Genomic DNA, 24,957 nt, shown 5'->3' with positions numbered 1-24,957 from the left:
TTTTTATATTTCGTGTTTTCTACAAGAACCTCCTCACCATGAGTTTAACACATCGTCGTATAACTAACAAGATAATACCGACTTCGTAAGTGATCTACAAACCCCCAGACACTCCATTGAAGATGGAAGTGCAATACCAACCGACTTAGAGTAAGATTATCGCTAGTCTAACATTACCTCATAGGGCGCCTTATCATACAAGGCAACAGCTCTAATATTGGTGGCCAGCGTACCAGAAGAACTCTACAACGTCCTACGAAGAAAAACCAGAATAATAAATCATGTATCATAAGAAGTCAACGACGACGGAAGCAGCAGATTCTTCAAGCAACCTACCTATCATCGTTAGTGAGCGACTTCAGAAAACAATAGAACTCTTCAACGACGACGAAAGCAACAGATTTCTTCAACCAACTTAGTATCAAAATCGTTTATGTGAATACTTCAAGAAACAAAACCGACGGGGAGTGTCTTTTTTTTTCCTACGGCAACGTAAGCTTCGTCTCTCATTAGAATCATTCAAGAAAACATCGTTAGTGACCGTGTTTCCCGGCACTTCCAAGAACAAACCGAACGCGTCCTTGCAGCAGCGGATCTTTTTAAAGGGCTTCGAATCATCGAAACAATGCGCACGGGGGAAACTCAAGCCAAACCAGGTCATCCGCTAAATAGAGAAGGAGGACCAAGGCCGTGTGTCGTTATCGGAACACCGTGACTTCCCACAAAAGCAGCTAAGTACAATTTTTTATTCTTTGGAGTAACTTTGAGTGTTTCCTTTGCAGGTCGAATTTCGTTATTCCTGTGGCTGAAGTTACGAGACATTCTTAATCTTACTTTTTTACAGAAATTATCTACATCATTGAGATTTCGCTACTGCGAGTTTTTTTATCTTTGAGTGTCTGTTTCCAGAAGTTCTACTGAAATATCATAATCATATACTATGTTAATTTTATCATTTTGGGTGATTATTTAATCCTTACGTAACAAATCATATTAAACAGTGAATATGCGTTTACGCAGTGGACGTCTGTATTTATACAGATGCATGGATAGGGTCGTTAAGCACCGTAGTGATTAGAAACACACAAAAACAAGTGGAACAACCCCGTACAAATCTAGATACATTAGAGGTAACACTTTTTCGGGCCATGACAATAAATGCTCCTTTGCAAGTCCCGATCGCAGTTTTAGCCTTGAGTTTTTTGAGTTATATAAAATATCGAACCTCAATGACTCAACTTAACTTTTAAAATATGGCTGGATCGCAAGGAATAACATGTCTGTAAAAAACTTTCATCAGCTAAATGCGCTGACCAGGATCCCTCACATTTCAAATATTTTAGCAAAGAATGAAGTACAAACAGTTAATATTGAATGCAGTAGTCTTAATAGTAATCGCTCAGTTCCTAATAGTTCGTCATTCATTGCTTTAGACGTAAACCAGCACAAAATAATGCTAAAAAACACACCAATACGTTTGCCGGATGGTAATAAAGAGAAGGATCCTAATTATTACAAAAAGAAATAGAAACAGTAGCCCGTTCAGAATCAAACAAGCAAACTCGGTGACTGTGTCACCTAGTCAAGCGGTCAAGGTTAGTTAAATCTGCCGAGTGTTCAAAGCATAGCAAATTCCACACAATAAGCGACTCTAGCAGAGTGGGGAAAAGCGATGTTGGTTCATACATCCCAATATCTTTTTGAATTAAAAAGGATTTTTCCTATGAAACACACGACTGTATAAAGTAATCAGAGCAGGTTTTCGTTTAATTTTAATACATTAAGTTATTAATAAATACTGGTGGATTAAGCCCGACTGTACGCGCCGTAAAAAATTAGAATATCTTGTTTTTTATTCCTTTAGTACACGTAATATCCTGTATTTACGGACTCACCGTCTGTTGTTCGAACTTCCCTAATGAGAAGTCCGGATAAGCGAGCGTTTACAGATACCTCTATAGTTATAAAAAACATTGATCTTATCTAGTGTAATTGTAAGATTCATCTTACGGGGTATACAAAATATTATCTTACATCCTGCAAAATAAGGCGTGTTTATCAAGGGAAATCCTATAACCTTCAAACATATTAAAATCCGTTTGATCAAAAATGAGACAGTTAATCAAATAATAACTTATATAAAGGAACTATACATTTGTCTCATAAATCGTAACATTGTTCAAATAACCCAACAGAATTCTCCCCAACCGCAGTCGCACTTTGCACGCAAAATCTCGAGAAACATGCACCCTCGAATGTCTTAGTGCGTGTAAAAAGACTTTGCTGGGAAATGAAATTTTAATCCTTCCCGACACTCAGAAATATAACGATTTCTGCGAACAAAGCCTTAGACACGTTGACTAGCAGCAAGTTAATATAGTAATCCACAAAACCTATACATATAAATATCGCATTTTTTATTGTTGCTAATTTTTAATCCCGCCCAACCAGTCGTAGATGAATCTCTCTGATAATCTATCTAAAGTAATATCCGTTTGTTTTGTTTAAATTTTTTGTTGTTTGGTTTGCATTAAAAAAAAAAAAAAAAAAAAAAACCAAAACAAAAAAAAAAAAAAAAAAAAAAAAAAAAAAAAAAAAAAAAAAAAAAACAAAAAAAAAAAAAAAGGGGTAGGTTGATTCAGCAGAATTTTTTTTATCTTCTACCTGAATACCAGGAAGTTTCTCCACTAGCGAGTGATCTCTGGAGAAAAACGGATGTCATTGAAAACAAAATACGGTCTATAAGGACAAACATCAAGCTATATACGTACCTTCGTGTAGACTCTCGATGAAATTTCAAAATAGAGATAAATGACGAAGTTTGAAAAATGTTAGTAATAGGCAGCCATTAGGAAATCAAATAAGCCCATATAATTTTTCCCTCAACGTCATGCCATAAAAGATCGGACTTGGCGTATCTGCGTAGATTTCTGTCTTAAACAAGGAAACGACTCCCGATAGTTTTCCAGTGCGATGTACCGACGGACATCTTATCTCTGTTAGGTTAGAATAAATTTTTCACCAGCTTGGACTTACTTAAAGGCTTTTACCAGATACCATTACCTAAGTGATTGTACCTCATACACAGTTTTCAGCACACTCAGGGGACATTATCAATTTTTACGTATGCCTCCGGCTTACGTTGCGCCCCAAATTATAATATAGTGTTTGGAGACTTTTAGGGGATACCCTACATGCTTATATGGTTGGTCTTATAATCTTTTCTAAATACCTTAGAAGTACATTCACATAAACTAGAGCTAGTGCTACAGAGACAAAGACAAATAATCTCAGAGTAAAATATCTAAATGCGAGTTTTTAAAAAACCGAACATGTTTATCTAGGTTTTTATGTGTCTAGTCAAGGTCTTAAAGTAGTCCATGGTAAGGTGTCGGCTATTCATAACTTCCGGTACCTATTAACGTAAAAAGGGGATACAGCACTTTTGCGCTGTAGTGGGTATTACAATCGTATGCAAATATGTAACTCTTCAAATCATGACAGCTCCTTTAACAGATCTTACGAAGAAGAGCGTAGATTTATTATGGTCTAAAAAGCATCAACAGGCGTTCGATATCTTAAAAGCGGAATAATGCAGCTTACCTAACTTAAAAATCCCTGATTTAAATAAGGAATTTTTTTATTGCAACAGACGCCTCAGACCAAGGGTGGGGTAAGAGGGATACTACTTCAGTAATATGATAAACAGTTCTTTCCTCATAGCTTTTTATTCACGTAACTAAAGCCCTCTGAAAGTAAATATGCAGTAATAGGCAAGGAAGGGCTAGGTATCTTTAACTAACTATACATTTTAAGTTCATAATCTATGGCTATTCTGATAAAGTCCTTACTGAACATGAGTCCTTCACCGAGTTTTTCAAAGGCTTTAATCACAGTCCAAAAGGACTCGGTGACAAATGATCATTCAGGTCTTTGGAGCCAAGATAAGATATCTACCTGGGAAGGGCAAATATCATAGCTGACGCATTATCCCGCAATCCCGCACCATACAGCAAAGAACCATTAATTGGACTAAAAGATATAGAAACATCCGTGCCTATTGTTAAAACCGTATCTAAACAAGAAAATTCCTTAACCCAAGAGATCGCGAGCATTGAATATCTGGGTCGGAGCGCAGAACTGTTACAACTGAACAAAGCAAGTGTCAACAGCGATAAGCAAAACAATAAACACCAAACAACTAACACTTCGAAACGGAAACAGGGTCAGTGGCTAGCAAAAATAATAAACACTTCGAGCAGAAACCCTAAAGCAAAAGTATATTTATAGTATGTGTATCAGAATAATGTAATCAAATGTAATATTATATAGGTCTGTGACGAGGAAAACCCGAAGAACACAGCAGAGGACTAACGACCAGTTAGTAGTAATAATCTCTATCATACCAATCGTCATAAACTGTTGCATTCCATCATCCAGGTTCCCCTCCTTTTTCACAGAAAGCCAAATCACTGTTTTCTGGCCTACAATGCTACAGATATAAAAAGCACATAACTGATTGTAACACGTGTCATGAAAACAAGGGACACACTAAGACCCCCGTCAGTTTAAGGGCCTATCCTGTGCCAAATCAATCCTTGAAAGAATATACTTAGAATTATTAACAGAATTACGAGTCTGACAGAGGGAATAAACACTTCTTAGTGTTAATAGTTCCTTGACACGTTATATAGAATTAATAGCACTAAAAACCACACCGCAATTGAGTGCGTTAGGAATATTTATGAGTGCTAAATCAGTAAACATGGAATTCAACACATATAATCTGACTCGGGTGGTGTAAATCAATAATAATCTCCATAACACTGGTGTGATTCCTTTCCATTAAGAAAACCAATAATATATTTTTATCACCCGAGTCATCGGTTTGGTAGAATAACTGATAATTAAATAGGAAGTGTCAATGTCTTTCGAGTTACAACTCGTGATGTTGGATCCGAACTGGATTATAGCGGTTCTCGCGGTTTTAAATACCTTTATCATTTATATCTTGTATCTATAGAATTGATGCCGCAAGTAGCCTTATACGGTACGCCGCTAGAACACTTTTCCACATATTCAAGCCAACCATTAATTTATCAATATTATATAAAAAATAAAAAAAGATAAATAAATAAATAAATATAAAAAAATTAAAATAAATATGGATACAAGTGGAGTCAATATAATACACTCCGTAGAAGTCGGAAGGGTTACAATTTATAATAAAAAGGAATCACGATAAATCAATAAGCAAAACGTAACCAAAGGTTAATTAAATATCCATATATATGCGTAAAGATTTGAACTCTAACTTAACGCTTTAGTAATGACAAATAAGCTAAAAGTTCAACACATATCAAAACCTACTGACATATTGTCTGTCCCGGTGATTTATATTCGTAGTCAAAAAAAAAAAAAAACAAAAAAAAAAAAAAAAAAAAAAAATATATATATATATATATATATATATATATATATAGTATATATATATATATATATATATATATATATATATAATATATATATATATATATATAATAATAAAATAAAGAAATAATAAATAAAATAAAATAAAGAGACTTTAAAGTCATGGAAGTCTACAAGTGAAAATGTTTATCTATGGAATAATCCTATATGAATCTTATACAGGGCTAATAATATATATAGATTTGTATGGAAACCTTTTTCATTAGTTTCAATAAGGAATATTTAATTTAACATAATCATGCAGTTTTCCAACATGAAACTAATATATTGTTCAATTTTGGTACTGTTTTTTTTCAGACAGTCTTCTCATGTGGGTCGAGTATTAAAAAACAACAAAATTTTATCCTAAATTCGTATTATTACAGAAAGTAACGTAACTCTTAGCTGGCTGAGAGCAATCTCCTGCCAAGTGACGACGTCATCATTGCCGTATCAGCATTTGTTCCTTTTAACCTCAATAATCTGCTTACACAGGCTTCATCTGTGTGTCGTCTCTGCTTGCAAAAGCAGATTGACTGGAGAAAGGAATGCTTAGCCCGAACTTCTCATGGGCAAGGCAGACGTTAGGTACAGGTGTCTATCGGTGTGCGCAATGCAACTTGCAATCATTTAAAATTAAAATTAATAAACAAAATAAGGAATAGAATTTCTATAACATCAAAATGAATTAATTTTTTCTGAACCTCATAGACATTTAGAAGTATCACGATATGGATATGGATTATTTACTTGCAACATTAGCTTATTACAATCCAGGTAAATCACATTCATGGGAAAATGTCACATTTTCTTGAAAAAACCCAAAGTTTATTTAGAAATTAGTTACTAGGGGTTTTTTTCGTTGGCATCTCCTACCTATTAATAATGTTTTAAAAGTTAACCTCAGAGGATGCGCACGAGAAAATTGAATATGAAACTTTTGTTGAGGGCACATAGAATCATGATTAATCTTCTCTTTGACTCTTATGTTGCCTGCAATCTTACAATTAGCTCCCCGTTTTCCACTTCTTTGTCTAGTAACTTACTACCAGTAATATCGAATTTTCTTTGAGATTCGTAATGATATCTATTTATTTTTTATAATTATGGATATTTTTACAAGTCATCATAGACCTGATAGGTTCACTCATTGTTAATGCCATGGTGGATAAAAAAAAGTTTGTACAGCGAATTCATGTGGGTTACATCTGTCTAAATGGCTCTCTTCCCTCCCCTGTATTTGAATGTCGTCTGAATTGTTTACTTTGCCCTTGTGACAAGTATAATTTCACTTGCAGCTGATTAATGGAACCTGTTACAGTATCCTGCAGTACGAGAGTTTTCACATCGCAACTTCAAAAAATCGTTCGTCGCAGCGGACGACTACAGTCAAGTACAACCGCCTACATGTGAAAGGAATTTCATGGACTTCTTCGACCGACACCCGTATCTCGTCGTTAATCTCGACCGACACCGTATCTCGTCGTTAATCTCATTTAATGCGGAATGCTCCGGCGGCTGTCGGAATCGACTACGAAAGGGACATACTTCCGACAATTACGACCCAAAGGATATTGAACTCTACTTTGCTGGCGAAGGACTCGTGCTGGGATGATCTATTCATCGCGAACGTAATCGTGTAGCTTCGGATGCAGAGAATAAGTATGAACGCAATATAGAATGTTGGACCCGCCAGGCAAAATTTTCCCCTTGTTTTAACCCTGTGAAATAGCCGTTTCATTGGGCTATAGGTGGTTGTCTGGAACTGTGTAATGGACGAAAAGTTGTTCGAACGCTAGTTAAAAGTGAAGTAGTAATAACTCGGTCATGTATCCTATATATATAAAGTATATATCCTATATATAATTGATCATAAATAACAGAGTCGAAATATATCTTTGCGTGTACGCAATAGGAATCTCTTATATAAATGATCATAAATAACAGAATCTAAATATATCTTTGCGTGTTACGCAATAGGAATCTATTTAAAGTGCACATATATTAATCATAATTCGATTGATGAATCGCCATTATACATATGTATAAACAAATCAGGTAGCCTATAATCAATCTGTTACCTTTTTTCTTACCAATATCTGCAGTTATTTATGAGTTAGTATATGAATTAATGAATCAGATATATAACAGTTAGCATAAACATTAATAATTTTTATCAATTCATATATGAAATTTTTTATCAGTTAAAAAAAATATGATTTTTATCATGTTAATCTTCATTCTATGCAATTATCAGAGTACATTAGTATTTCCTGTAGCATAAGTATCTTAAAGAGATGAAGTGAAAAAAACTGTATCATTATATATCACGTGATCACTATTATTTACCAATATCATTGTTTTATATTTTACTACTTGAATCAATTCATGTTATACCATGAATTTTTATTTAGTTATATATATATTTATAATATATATATATTCACATAGTGTCTGTATCACACTCCTATAAGTCAAATGCAAGTCAAGTTTGAGTAATATTCAGTGGTTGGTTTTGGTAGCTGACCGAGCTGATGTAAGTGTTTACATAATAAAAATATGGAATGTTAGTCCATATATATAAAGGTCTAAAACTAAAGAGGTCAACCAGATTGCTTGCAGGAATGTGATCAGACTAGAGACGCTAAAGATGACGTATACAATAAGTATGTAGGCTAAGATAACATGCCGTCACCTGTAGTCATTCAATTGTTTATAAACATTAGTCCAAGCTCCCTGCTTGAGACAACTACCCCGACCTATAATTCAAACGGCCTACGTGATCTGTAGCGTGGTCCTCATTTGATTGTGTGTTCGTATGAAACTATGTCATTTGTATGTATGTTCATATGTTCGAACTACTGTCTGTTCCTTCATAACTTGTAACAGAGATGGTAGACAAGCAGAACAGAGTTAGCTATCGTCATTAGAAGACCTGTACAATCATATCTGATCTTCGCATGTTCAAAACTTCAGAAGAATACATATATTTTTATATTTCGTGTTTTCTACAAGAACCTCCTCACCATGAGTTTAACACATCGTCGTAATAACTAACAGATAATACCTGACTTCGTAAGTGATCTACAAACCCCCAGACCACTCCATTAAAGATGGAAGTGCAATACCAACCGACTTAGCGTAAGATTATCGCTAGTCTAACATTACCTCATAGGGCGCCTTATCATACAAGGCAACAGCTCTATATATATATATATATATATATATATATATATATATATATATATATATATATATATATATATATGTATATATGTATATATATAGATATATATATATATATATATATATATATATATATATATATGGATGTTATATTATATATATATATATATATATATATATATATATATATATATATATATATATATATATATATATAGATATAGATATATAGATATATAGATAGATATATATATATATATATATATATATATATATATATATATATATATATATTTATATATATATCTATATATCTATCTCTATATATATATATATATATATATATATATATATATATATATATATATATATATATATATATAGATATATATGATATAGATATATATATATAGATATATATATATATATATATATATATATATATATATATATATATATATATATGTATATATATATATATATATCTATATATCTATATCTATCATATTATATATATATATATATATTCTATATATCTAAAAGTATATATATATATGTATATATATGAGTATATATTCTATAATAGCTAATATCTATCTAATATATATATATATATATATATTATATTATATATATAATATATTAATATATATATATATCTTATATATAGAATAGTTATTATCCTATTATATTATATATATATGCATCGATATATTTAATATATATATACTAGATATATAATATATAATATAATCTAGATATATATATATAAATAGATAGATATATTAATATACTATACTATTATATATATATATTATATTATTATAGATTATATATATATATATATTACACACCAATGACTTTCCCTATAAATCGAGCAATTCCAAAACGCCGCGTAACACTTAATTCCAAAGGTCTCCTCCCCTAAACTCAAAGAGAAATCCATCGTCGTAACCGCTCATCCATATATTAAGAAAACTTATTACGGGAACCATCAATTTTATATGCAAAGTGTTCCCCCCGTTTAATTTAAACCCTTTGTTAATATTTGGATGCCATCTATATGCATTAGCAATACTTGCTAGTAAACAGAGCCTAAATAGATTGTTCACACTTCCTTTACTTTGATCACGAACCCGGTGTCGCCCCGACAGGCCTGGCTCGGAGTGATCATGCCCTTCTTGCCCTGAAAGTGGCCCACGTTCAAACAACCGATGCATAGTTAGAGTAGTTCGAATGGGAGGAGGAACGAAATTACGGTAATCAGCCAAAAGAAATGCAATAATGAATTAAATATATATGGACAGAGAGAGAGAGAGAGAGAGAGAGATAGAGAGAGAAGGTGGAGGGGGGTTGGTGTTGAGATATAATAGAGTACAGGAACGGTAACGAAAGAATTGCATACAGTGTATGGAGAGAGAGAGACAGAGACAGAGAGAACTTTTATTCTTGTTTAGCTATTAATCCGATGGCTATATTTGAGACCATCTGCTTTAATAAATATGTTATCGTATGTATTTTGGAAAATAATTATGAAATCTTATCACATCGTATTGTTTTCAATCTTTATCATATTGTCTATATAAAAAGCCTTAAATATTGTTCGAACTGACTATCCATATTACTATTATTCAGACGGTAATATCCTCCATTTCATTATCCTATAAGCATCTGTATTCTCTCTCTCTCTCTCTCTCTCTCATCTCTCTCTCTCTCTCTTCATCTGCCCTTCTGCCCACCGTCTTATATCAACTGGATCCACTATTTAAATAATGGTAAACGTTTGATATGTTATTTGGATGTGACCAAGGATCACAAAACCATAAATGGCTACTCTACCAACTTGGGTTTAGCTGCATCTATTTTTGCCCTATAATTAACTGTATTACCAATAATATGCGAATCTTTTCACAATGATGTTACACACCGGGTTTTATTACCTTATGGGTTGTATATTCATCAAAGAATCAATTTTGCAAGGGCAATATTTTATTATTCCATGCTAAGAACACATTACTGGGTATATTAATGTAGTACAGGATTTGGATGCTATTATATTGCGCGAAAAAATAATTAAATAACATGGGTAACGGGTAACAATTCTCTTGAATTCGTTACATGAATATTTTATTTCATGTAAAAATAAAAATAAAATATTCTTAATGTGCAAATTCATACACCTTACGAGTATGGATACGTATATCTACATAAAATTGTGACCTCGTTAATAGCGGGTCCAACCACCGCGGGCGTCTATTACCTCGTTCAGGCGGTTGGCATGGAGGCTACTAGGCGTTCACAAATGTTTGGTCTGCGTCGCACGCTAACTTTACCTCTCTCACTGATCGGTCAATAGCATCGCAATGTCCGTTCTGGTCGCATTTTTATTTCTCGTTTCATTATCCCTCATAGATTTTCTATGGGTTGATATCACAGCCCTTGGCAGGCCAGTCCACTACCTGAATTTCAGGGTGCCTCCTGCACCACTCGGTCACAATGTGGGCGGTGTGTATGGGGCTACTATCATGGACAAAGATGATGGGTTCGTTGTCAGGAAATGACAACCCTGCCGCTCCTGGCTCTCTCTTGAATGTTGCTAGCATCATATCTTGTGCCGATGCGTCGCCAAACATGCCTTGCTGTGGCCTCCACCGACGTAAAATAAGTTTCGTCACTAAAGATGACATTTTCCCATTAATCGGAATCGTCACGAGATGTTGCAGAGCAAAACCCAGACGACCGTCACGGTGCCATTCCTTTAGCTCTTCTTGGCCGCTGGAACATGACGACCAATCCTGTGCTCCCTCAGGCGACGTCTAGTTGTCTGTGGAGTGCACGGGAGATGCAATTCTTGCTTGATGGTTACCGCTACTATCTTGGGGTTTGCTCTGGATGCTGCAATGATTTGTTCGTCGTGTTGTCGTGTTGTTACACGTGGTCGTCCTCTCCTTGGTCTTTTTGCCAATGCCCCTCCCCCCTCTTCCTGCCATCTTAATATCCAACTTTGGACTGTGCGTGTTCACACTCCAATGCTGATGGCAATATCTCTTGTTGGAACACCACGCTGCCACTCACCAATAATCCGCCCTCTTTGAGTTATACGCTCAACAGAGTTGTCTTTGTTTGCCGCCCCATCCTTACAAACATTGCATAGATAAGTATATAATATATATTTTATAGTGCACAACATTATATGTTATAACAGTTATTCCAAACCATATAGATAAACACAACGACTGCGACTAACATTTACCTAAGTGTAGATAATTGTAATTACGAATAAACCTCCACAAACAAGACCACGGGCGTTATACAGATTGTGTATGGCTGTGTGTGGCACGTTACCTTGTAGGAAAACAAGTATTCTTAATGCAAACGATAGTAACAGTCATTAACCAGATATACAAAGACGATTTTCCCTCAGTTCGTCACCAAATTTCTCTCATACTTTTTCTTTTTCTTATTATTACTTCAACCTCTTTCATTTTACCAACTCTCTCCCACCTTGCTATCCACCTCTTATCCTCCTTTCACTGTCATGATTTCTGGGAAGGAATACCAATGCTGGGATTGGAATTATTTTCGAAACCAATTGTGGGAGCCGTGGTTGTCTAACCAAATACTCGAGTGTTTAGACCATAAGAATGTCAGTATCTTTCTATTGGCATGCGGAACTATCTCAATACCAAAATTGGCCCTCGAATGATTAAAGTGGGGATGATTGTATTCCTGAAATGCGCTCAGTCCTATCAAGCAGGTTGACTTACACTTGAGCCACTCTAATCATGGTGGTACTACCATCCCTTCGGGATAGGGTATGAGGGTGGACATTCGGGAGTCAGCTCTCACTGGTGTCATCGGTAGTGAAATTAATTTTATGGAAGGCTAATGAGGTTTCTTTTAAGGTGACAGGCAGTCAGAAAATTGTCTTCCTCTAAAATATTCCTCACCCCAACCCACACCACACCCCCCCCCAAAAAAAAAAAAAAAAAAAAAAAAACAAAAAAAAAAAAAAAAATATATTGATGATGTTTTCTCTACCCCTGGATCCTATGGCGAACCCCAGACACTGTTGACGACCTCTGCAAACCATGAGTAAGGAAACCCTGTTGACAACCTAGGCAATAAACAGGATCACTCCACCTAGAAAAAAAAATTGATACCATCCCACAAGGAAATGTAAGACGCTATGGTGATAATATACTAATAAAAGCTGGCAATGAGACTCAAGCAGTATTATTGAATAATTTTACATCCTCTTCTTCAGATAATATTCTGAGGGACTTTCCCCACCACACCCTCAACCATGCTAAGGGAATAATTTATTGTGGTGATCTCTGTGAGTTTTCAGAAGAGGCCATACTGAAGAGGTGCCCTCCTACTGTTAAAAAGCTAAAAGGAAATAGCAATGCCATCTTATTGGTGTTTTCCACACCATATTTTCCTGACTATATTAAAATTAGGCACTTAAACATATTTGTCGAGAAATTTAATTCAAGGCCCATGCAGTGTTGTAGGTGCTATGATTTCGGTCATGTCAGTGTCAGATGCACCAATGAGAAAAGATGTTTGAACTGCTCAGTTCCATGATCTCTCTTCTGAATGCTAAGAGAAATTTTTTTTTCCATTGTAAGGGAGTTCCTTCTCCGAACTCTAGACAATGTCACCAATATAAAGTGGAACAGGCTCTAGTTGAAACAGCTAATAATGAGCATATTACCTATGGAGCCGCATGAAAAAACTCTTGGGAAATAAAAATACCAGAGGAACAACTTATTCAAGTATTTTATCAAGTCCACGTGATTCGACTGATGGTTCAAAAATGGTGCTTTCTTCCACAAGACCTAATTTGCAGAATCATAGACTCTCCAACTCTTCTTCATCGAGTCACCCTGGACATTATTCTTGTACTAACACAACTAGGCCTCATTATTCATTTAAGCATAAGTATACCAATAGAATAAATGAAAATTCAAAAAGCAATGACACTCAAAATGCTAAAAATAAACAAGAAACTCTTACACAAATACAAAACAGATTTGGGATACTCACTAATAAGGAGACTTCCAAAGATATAGAAGATCCCTCGGAAGTGGATATGGTTGATCTTGAACCCCCAAAATCTAACCCTGAGAGAATAAAAACGGGTCCTTGATAATGCAACCCTTCCAAAATAAAATTTAAAAAATCTAATAAAGAAGAATGTTTTGGTGAACCTGAAGAGGTTTCTTCTAATGTTATTATGGAGGAAGATTTGTTGGTTGAAGTACCAAATCGACTTGTTGAAGAAACAGATACATTGCCTCAACTTCAAGTCACTGAATCTGAACTCAATATAACAATTAGTGAAGCCATTAAACATGTGGTAAAGGTCGAGGCCCATACGAATCCTTCTGATACGCAAGTAATTGAAGAAAATCCAATTGACAATGCACCCCTCGAAGAATAAATCTTTCTCCAGTTATAGGCATAACTGGGAAATCAATGATTTCTCACAAAACAACCGAGAATAACACTGCCCATAAAATCTCTTGCGAGTGCAATGATTGCTTCTTATCTGTAATTAATGATATTAACAACATGAATATACACAAAATTAATAATGTAATCGATAACTTTGTCAAAAAAAAAAAATGAATGAAAACCAATATGGTAAAGCTAGCACAATACTGGTTGTATGTGTGTTGATCATCTTTTAAAGAAGCGTGCAACAGGCACTGTTCAACTTGAAAAATTTATAGAAAAACCTAACCATTATCCAAATGATAATAAAGCAAATCACAATCAAAGTAAACATCAGGAGTAATATTTAAAAGAATCGAAACCTAATAAAAAAGTAATGCTAACGCAGTTAAACAGAAACCTAACTCTGATTTATTGGCGATATATATTCATAACAAAGTAACTTACGATGCCATGATAATTAAAACTTCAGAGTTTCAATTATCTGGAGTTAAATTACATCTGAATGATAACACCTTTAATATTTACAATATGTATAATCAACCTTCTTGCAACTATGATCTGTAAAGTTTACCCAAAGATTTGCCAGATATGCAAGAGGATTTCATATTAACTGGAGACCTCAACGCCGCAATCCCCTTTGGGACACGAACTGTGTTAGTCATGATACAAATGGTTCCAAGATTGAACAAATAATAAATGATCATAACCTCTGTATGTTAAACGAGGGAGATATGAGCAATTGCTATTCAAAACTCATGGAACATATTCATCAACAGATGTAACTCTGTTCCAACAATATTATTGATAGGTTTTGAATGAAACGTCCTAGATGACCTGTATGGCAGTGACCACTTCCCTATTTTCATAACCATGTTGGGACATACACCACCTACTCGTATTCAACGTTATAATACAAATAAAGCTGACTGGGATAAGTTTAAATTTTATACGGGTCAAATGCCTCCCTTCAATTATTCACAAGATCAGGATGAAACAAATGATTTCTTCGAAAACTTCATCACAAAAGCAGCTGACAAATCTAAGCCTCTGACGAATGCCCGACCAATGAGACGCTCGATTTCTTGGTGGTCAGAGACTTTAACCCAATTAATGAATGAAACGCATGCAATTAGAAGAAAATTATAAACCTTAAAAAAAAAAAATATTTATAAATTTTAGTACTGGTCCCCTAATGCTGAGAAATCCCACAAACAAACTCGTTGATATAGCCATAGAAATCAGTATTATGAAACCATTTTTTAATAAGATATCTGCTAAATTCAGAAACTAAGCAATTAAATGGAAGATAAATTCGTGGCAGAAATATGTATCCAGTATATCAGAAACTACTTCAATGCAAAAGGTGTGGCAGAAATTTAGAAAAATTAATGGCTCGCATAGCAGACCTGCCAGACATGCATTAATGCATAATGGCTCGCTAATTCATGATACACAGGCAATCTCAAATGTTATTGGACGCAGTATTGAAGACATAAGCAGCATAAATAATTTGGATGCCCACTTTCGATCCATTATAGGAGAAGATGAAGCAATTCCATTGAATTTGATACATTGGAAGATATCTTCTACAATAAAAGATTTACTACAGAGGAACTGGAATTTGCATTATCAAATTGTAGTTCAGTGGCCGCTGGTAAAGATAATATAAATTTTGATATGATAAAAAATCTAGCCCCTTTGGCTAAGGCCTATCTATTAGATTTTTATAATCCTGTTTGGACACAACATCTATTTCCAAAGGCATGGAAATTACTGGAAAAAATTGTAAATTATATATTGAACCGGCGTTTACGTAGTGACAACATTTCATCAGCTTCAAAATTTGGCTCTCAAACAGAATGATCCACCTTGGAATCTCTATCACATTTGGAAAATTATATCCGTAGAGGTTTTGAACGAAAGGAAATCACAGTAGCCATATATTTTCACGTCCAGAAGGTATAAGATACTATTTGGAGGCATTCAATACTAAAATCCATACATCACAACAGTTTTCGAGGCACCTTCCTATTTTATTAGAAATTTTATTAGTGGAAGAACATTCATTAGGAGGTAATGGCATAGTTGCTCAAATGCCACAGGGAGTGAAAAGTAGTCTGTATGTAGACGACTTGGCAATATACTACTCGTCAAATAATCTTCGTAACTTATAAAAAATTCTGAATAACGCTACTCGTAAAATACAAGTTTAGACTGTTTCTGTTGGTTTCAGACTTTCAGATGAAAAAAGTCAAGCGATAATGTTCTACAAGAATAGCAGATGGAAACGAAACCAGGATATAAATCTCACATTGGGCGACGCTCAAATTCAATTCCAGGATAAGGTAAAATTTTTGGGACTAATATTCGATACCCACCTCAATTGGAAAGCGCACATATCATAATTCAAATCTAAATTCAATAATGCTCTCAACCTAATAATGAAGTTATCTCATACAATATGGGGAGCAAAGAGATCAACTCTACTGATGAACTATGAAGCATTATTCTTATCTAGAATAGATTATGGTAGCCCAATACATGGATCAGGATCTAAAGCTACCTTAAAGTCTTTAGATCCAATATATACTCGAGGCCTTAGTCTTTGTAGTGGAGCATTTAGATCTTCCCCTAATATTTCAGTCTTATGTGAAAGTGGGGAGCCACCTTTGTTCTTACATCGAGACTTGATGGTTGCGAGAGGCGGAGCCAAGTGGCCCATCACACTCAAATACTGGTAAGTCAATTAAGTTATGTCACAAATACAAATCCTGTGGTACTAGATTAGCATATCCTGTAATGCATTCTTAGCATAGATTAATAAAATATTTCCCTTGCAAAATTGATGAATCATACAACCCACGGCTACAAAACCAGGTGTGTAACATCTCTGTGACCAGATTTGTATATTATTGGTAGTACGGGTAATTATACTCTGGTCAATCTTGGGCAAAAATAGATGCGGCCAGGCACAAGATGGTTGAGTACCCATTTGCGGTTTTGTGATCCTTGACCACATCCAAATAACATATCAAACGTTTACCATTATTTAAATAGTAGATCCAGGAGATATAAGACGGAGGGCAGAACAACAGATGAAGCGAGAGAGAGAGAGAGAGAGAGAGAGAGAGAGAGAGAGAGAGAGAGAGAGAGAGAATACAGCTGCTTATAGGATAATGAAAAAGGATATTTACGTCTGAATAATATTAATATGGATAGTCAGTTCCAACAATATTAAAGGCTTTTTATATAGAAAATAGGATAACGATTTAAATCAATACGATGTGATAAAATTTCACAATAATTATTTCCAAGAAATATAAGATAACATATTCTTAAAACAGGTCTCAAATATACCGATCAGATTAACTAAACAGAAATAAAAGAGCTCTCTCTCTCTCTCTCTCTCTTCATACACTGTATGCATTACTTTCGTTGCCGTTCCTCGTACTCTACTACATACATGAGGGAGACTAAAGAACTGGCCAGGGATGACACATGGGAATGGTTACAGACGGGAGAGCTCAAGAAGGAAACTGAAGGAATGATAACAGCGGCACAAGATCAGGCCCTAAGAACCAGATATATCCAAAGAACGAAAGATGGATATAACATCTCTCCCATATGTAGGAAGTGCAATACGAAAAATGAGACCAACATAGCAAGCGAATGTCCGGCACTTGCACAGAACCAATACAAAAAGAGGCATGATTCAGTGGCAAAAGCCCTCCACTGGAGCCTGTGCAAGAAACACCAGCAGACTTGTAGTAATAAGTGGTACGAACAACAACCTCAAGTGATAGAAAACGATCAGGCAAAGATCCTTCTGGGACTATGGTATCAGACGGATAGGGTGATACGTTGCAAATAGACCAGACGTGACGTTGATTGACAAAATCAAGAAGAAAGTATCACTCATTGATGTCGCAATACCATTGGGACACCAGAGTTGAAGAGAAAGAAAGGGAAAAAAATGGATAAGTATCAAGACCTGAAAATAGAAGTAAGAAGGCTATGGGCTTATGATAGTGGAAATTGTACCCATAATCATAGGAACACTACGCACGATCCCAAAATCCCTGAAAAGGAATCTGGAAAAATTAGAGGCTGAAGTAGCTCCAGGACTCATGCAGAAGAGTGTGATCCTAGAAATGGCGCACATACAAGAAGAGTGATGGACTCCTAAGGAGCAGGATGCAACCCGGAACCCCACACTATAAATACCACCCAGTCGAATTGGAGGACTGTGAAAAAAAAAATGATAATAATGAATGCTTTATTGCATAAAATGCAGTACTATGAATTTCATACATAAAGACATAATACAAGTATACTAAGATAATATTAAAAAAGTAGATAAAAATACAGATTTGATAGAAAGATACAGCTGTAAAAGTATTAAGCATACCCAAATCCTACGAGGTCCCAAAACTGGACAGAATAGGAAAGTGGTAGATCTGTTTTAGGAATTATTGTCCTATATTAAGAGAAAGTCAATACATACTGAACTCCACAAATCATTATTAAAGATCCACAAACAAAGAATAATAATGTCGTGTAAAAGCCTTATAAAGTCCCATATGTCACGACAAAACGTATACCTGCCTCGCCCCGTTTGTCATTTTTGATTAGTGTCGTGATGGCGACGAGAATTATCGTTGTGATATGTCAGAGGAAAGTGCAGTCGGTCGGTAACGCTCTGCTCTTATCATGCCGGTTATTTCGCGTGAAAATATTACTCTCAGGTCGACATCTTGGCTGGTGTGAAAAATTTAGAGGTTAGTAGAAGCTGGCAGTAATTTCCATTAAGTTACTTTCAAGTCTTTGTTAGTTTAATCAGAACGAATGACAGAATAGAAAATACTATAAGATATCATTTAAACTATTCTATTTGGCAGTTTATTTAATATGTATGAAAGGAAAAAAAATAATATAAGGTAATAAATAATATAAGGTAAAAAATGCCGGAAAAAAAATAAACTAATGAAAATGAACTAGAAGCTTCTACATTACCCAATAAATTGATATGACAACGACCAAGAAATATTCACTTAGTAATTTCAATAGTTATTATATTCTCTACTGGACAATTAACTTCTATTCTGCAAGTTTCAAACTCTGAAGAGGAGTCACAAAACGTTGACCAATTCTTTTTCGCTGAGAGAGAGAGAGAGAGAGAGAGAGAGAGAGAGAGAGAGAGAGAGAGAGAGAGAGAGAGAGAACGCAGTCCGTCAAGATCAGATTCAGGAAGAATAAGGAAGATTAACAGCCGAGGTTTATAGTTTCTTCTTTCCCTCGACAGCAATGAGAAGGGGATAGGAACAGTAGGTCTTGTAGGTCTTCCCTTATGAGTCTTCATGATGCGTCAATGGAAAAATATTCCCACTCCGAATTAATGGAGGCTTTGTCCAATTTCAGAAGAAGTGACAATTCCCTTTAATAATATTCGTACGGCAGGACTTTATTCCAAGGTGGATTTCTACTGTAATAGGTTTCATCAGCGTTGCACGTGTTGAACTGATTGATAACAATCATGGAAATGTTCATGTATTCTTTTTTTCTTCATATTATTTGTTTGGTTTTCTTTATATCTATTTTGATGGCTTAAGACTCAAAGAACACTTCCGTCAACTAGGGTTAAGAAGAGAGCAGAAGGCTAGGGATTTAATTTTCTCTCTCTCTCTCTCTCTCTCTCTCTCTCTCTCTCTCTCTCTCTCTCTCTCTCTCTCTCTCTCTCAGAGAGTAAATTCTAATTCACAGACTTAGATTTTACAAACCAGTGCTGTGAATTGGATTTGTAAAAACATATAAAATGTTGCAATCTTAACTTATACTCCTGATAGGAGGATAGTCTAAAATCATAAATTGTATCTAATCTAGAAAATATATAAACTCCCGTTCACAGAAATGTATTTTCGAAATCGAATTCTGTGAATGGATTTGTAAAAGCATCTTATATATTGCATCTTCCCATCTACTCCTAAAAAGAGGTTAATATAAAAAACAATTAATAATTTCATCTTATTCAAAAAGCGTTCAGTTTTAAAACAGGAACAATAAAATATAAGGTTAGTAAAAGAAAATATTTGATAATAAAAAGAAGCAATAACGCCAGCATTAATGAAATGATTTATTTACCATAATCACAGACATATACCAAGATTAACAATTTAATCTCAGCTTATATTTTAGCAATTATATCCTGCAAATTAGTTCATTAATTTTCCATTAGAGAGAAATGAGATTAATGTTAGCAATCGTCATTCATGAATATTCTAGCATACTCAATCGAAGCGGGAACAAGCACGGATTATGACTGGTATACATACATACATACATACATACATACATACATATATATAATATATATATATATATATATATATATATATATATATATAATATATATATATGTGTGTGTGAGTGTGTGCATATATATACATACATACATACATACATACCTACATACATACATACATACATACATACATACATACATACTATATATATATATATATTATATATATATATATATATATATATATACTAATATATATATATGTGTGTGTGTGTGGATTTGTGCATAATATATATATATATATATATATATATATATATATATATATATATATATTAATATGTGTGTGTGTGGTGTGTGTGTGTGTGTGAGTGTGTGCATATATATATATATATATCTATATATATATCTATTATATATATATATATATATATATATATATATATATATATAAAAGTCTATCACATTACCGTGATTCATATACATATATATTATTGCTTAATAAATTCCCCCTCGGTTAAGATATATGAAAATATATTAATTCCGAGGTAGAGTGAATTAGATATTAAAGGAAATTTTAGTTCGATATATATATATATATATATATATATATATATATATATATATATATATATATATATATATTTACTTAAAAAATCACAGTAGATGCACGTGACTTCATAAATAAGCGAATTCCATGGAAAATGTTAGTCAGAAATCCAAGCGCTTTCGTCTTTACTCAGCATTGTCAAGGAGTTAATGAAGTACAATTGGAGAGAAAGGTCTCAGGTACAACACAAGATCAAGAATACCAGATGGTTAATTGTCAAATGGGTAAAAATTAAAAGAGATAATCCAGGATTATCGGATATCACACGGTCACAAACCTAAACAGATTGACCCTAACCGAAATTACAAAGTTTCTTTACAGTCCAAAACATGTAAAAACTGAATATATAAATTATGTTGCTTATATTTATCTACAACTTTTTTCATTATGAAAGCATCAACTTTAAATAAACCAAGACTTAAATTTAGAACATTTCTATTATTTGACTTGATGAAACAAGATTCAATGATATTCCTTTTAACTGTGTCATTACATGGGATTAAGGCTCTTGCTTGACTCCAGTTAATAGGATGGTCTAAATCTCTCATATGTACGAATAATGCATTCGATATCTGCCCAGTTCTCACAAAATATTGATGCTGTTTGATACATTGTGAAAGAGATTTACCGGTTTGTCCGTAATAGACTTTATCACACTTTTTGCAAGGAATTTCATATATGAAGCCTGGAAGATCTTTAGGAGAATTTTTGATTACTAAACTCTTGACATTAATATTACTGAAAACAACATTTATGTTAAAAAGCTTTAAAATTCTAGGAATATCTAAAAACCTTTCATCATTGGGTAATTTTAGAATGTTATGCTTACTAAATTCAAGTTTGTCATTAGTTGAATAAAATGTTTTTCTAGCTCTTTTCCATGCACATCTACAAAATTCCTTGGGTATTTAAGTTTCATTGCAATATCATAAATAGTTTTAATTTCAGCGTCAATAAACTGCGGGCTACAGACACGTAAAGCCCTTAGAAACATCCCAGAGAAAACAGAGAATTTAACATTTTGATGGTGATTGGAGTAGTAATGAACAAAAGAGGCAATGTTAGTTGATTTTCGAAAGACTGAAAAGGTGAAATTTCTATCATTTCTATGGACACTTACATCAAGAAAATTCAAATTACAATTTTTTTCTTCCTCTACAGTAAATTTTATAGAAGGGACTAAATTATTGAGATTATTAAGGAATTCCTGGAGATTTTCGTGAACTGGGCAAATACAGAAGATATCATCCACATATCTAAACCAAATAACATTTTGGGGCAAATTTCTTGGTAAGAGTTTTGTCTAAAAAAATTCCATGTAAATATTGCTAAGGACAGGAGATAAGGGATTACCCATAGTCATGCCAAACTTTTGTACAAAAATTTTCCCCATTAAAACTAAATTTACTATCTTTGATACATAACCTTATGAGACTGAGGTTTGCCACACTTAAGGGAATGTCATGACGTTCAAATTCCTCTCCAAATATTCAAGTAAGTCATCTACAACGGCATCTTTTGTAAATAAAGAGACATCAAAACTAACCATTATTAAAACTAAAATTCTAATTTAAACTATTCAATTTGTTTATAAAATCAACATTATTTTTAACATTCGTGTTAGAAATGTTTCCTACCAAGGATAGAATTTTTTACAAGCCATTTAGATAAATTATACGTAACTGAGCCCACTGAACTAATGATTGGTATGAAAGTGTCTTTTGATTTTATGTGTCTTGACTAAACCATACATATAAGGTAGGGATGCGCATTGCGGTGTAAACTGTTTAATTAAATGGTCCAAGCCCTTCAAAATGAATTTAATTTGTTTATTAAAATGGGAGTTCACTGTCTGTGTAGTGTCAGACTCAGTTTCGTATAAGTATCAGTATAATTTTAGTGTTTTAGAACTCCCTTTAGGAGGAAAGTCGTTAACTGGTTCTTTTATTTTAATCTTAATCCAGTGACAAAACAAATCAGTATGAGCGAGGAAAATCAGACAGACAAAGGCAAAAATTTCACAATATTTATTACACAATAAATATACGTACACCGATGGCTCACAAAAAGTAATAAATAGACAAAGCACAAAAGGCCATCAAAATAACTAAAAGAGTCACCTATAACTAAAGCTAAACCCTACTCATAGAGAAGAAACCAAATCTTAATCTTAATAAGGGACCCAAATAAATTTACCCACCACGCTAACCTATTACTAAATAGAAAGAAAAGAAGTGGAAGGACATACAAAAAGAAACAATAATCCTACCTAAGACATAACAATCTAAACCTTAATATACTATCAAACACTTTAGAAGACCATATAATTACACACTCTGTAAGGTGTAGCTAAAAATACACACAGATTGGTCCTATGACACAGACCAGTACTAATACAGACGAGTCCATATATCGCTCAAAAAATGCAGTCACAGAACGTCACTCCCATCAGAAGAACTGCATTTCAAAACCGTTGGTGGATTTACACACTTTAGTCTACGGCTCGCCAAAGATACAGGGGATGTTCCTCTTACCTGAGAGAAGACACCCTACTTGCTCCAACAAAGCCACTCTGGTGCTGATACAGTGGATACATCCATGAAAGACGAAAAAGGCTCTCGAGCCCAGAACCACACACAACTGCCAAAGCCAAGATTTAAGCCAGTAGGCCACTTAAATCACAGTTGCACGTCGTACTCTCCCACTGTAGCTTCACATGCATAACTGCCTTCACATTAAGAAGCAGCTCAATGACAGTTAGATGTTGTTCTCAAGAGAACAAGCGAGAAATCTTCAGAATAGGACGTTATATATGTATAATCCACAACAGCAAACAGATCAGCAGCTCCAGAGTCCTCAACGGCCTTGAACTAGCCTCTAGAATACTTTGGGAGAATCACAAGTCACCTCTCCTTACCACACTCCCAGTCACCATAAAGAAAAATAAACAGAGTTACAAATTTGGCAAGGAAGCAAAAACACTGAGGAAGGCCGCACTTCAAACTGCACTCAATAGATGGCGCCACAAAACTTAAGCTTTTTTTCAACCAAAGCAAATTAACAGTACATTTAACCAAAATGTATACTAACTTAAAACAAATAGCAAAATACCTAACTTAACTTAGTTTTACAAAATTGCAAACAATAGAAAAATAAAAGCCATCATTGCAAAAAGGCAAAACAATGAGATTTTACTTTAAAATTACGTTACGGCCTGACATTTAGCAATGTCATTATTTTACTTATATAGTCACTTTTATTCATTATTACCACTACATTAGATTTATCTGCTTTTGTCACTTTTACCAGTGAGAATTCTTCGTCTAGCAGAGCGACCTTTCGACGAGTTTTAACGCATCATACTTCAGAAACACATCGACATCAGAAAAGTGGAAGTAGATGATGCGTTTCATACACTTAGAAGCAGACGGTATGGCTTTAATCAGAGGGCTCCTGTCGATTGAAGGAATCGGATGCTGAATTATTGCTACGGAAAATTGAGAAAGTGCTGCAACCGTCTTGAAAGGAAGCTTCAAGTCAAGCTGAAGAATCTTATTGCTGAAAGCAACTGGACTAAGCATGCCAACGTGGACTTAATACTTATATAATCAATGACATAATTAACTATTCTATAATTTAGTTTTTCACCAGGAGGGCTGTAAAAGTATTTCGATTGTAAAATTATTATTATTATTATTATTATTATTATTATTATTATTATTATTATTATTATTATTATTATTATTATTATTATTATTACTATTAGTTATTATTACTATCATTATTATTATTAATCTAGATAGTTCATTCAAAATCCGTATAATCTAAAAAGATGCTTCAGATTTCCACGCAAGAATTATATTTTGCCATCTCAAATATGGTTTCATTTTTTTTAATTTGAGAATATCTGTTCCTTGACGGTCAATCT

This window comes from Macrobrachium nipponense, chromosome 1 (genome assembly GCF_015104395.2).
Source record: "Macrobrachium nipponense isolate FS-2020 chromosome 1, ASM1510439v2, whole genome shotgun sequence".
NCBI classification, from domain to species: Eukaryota; Metazoa; Arthropoda; class Malacostraca; order Decapoda; family Palaemonidae; genus Macrobrachium; species Macrobrachium nipponense.
Note: the sequence above shows the minus strand (reverse complement) of the source record.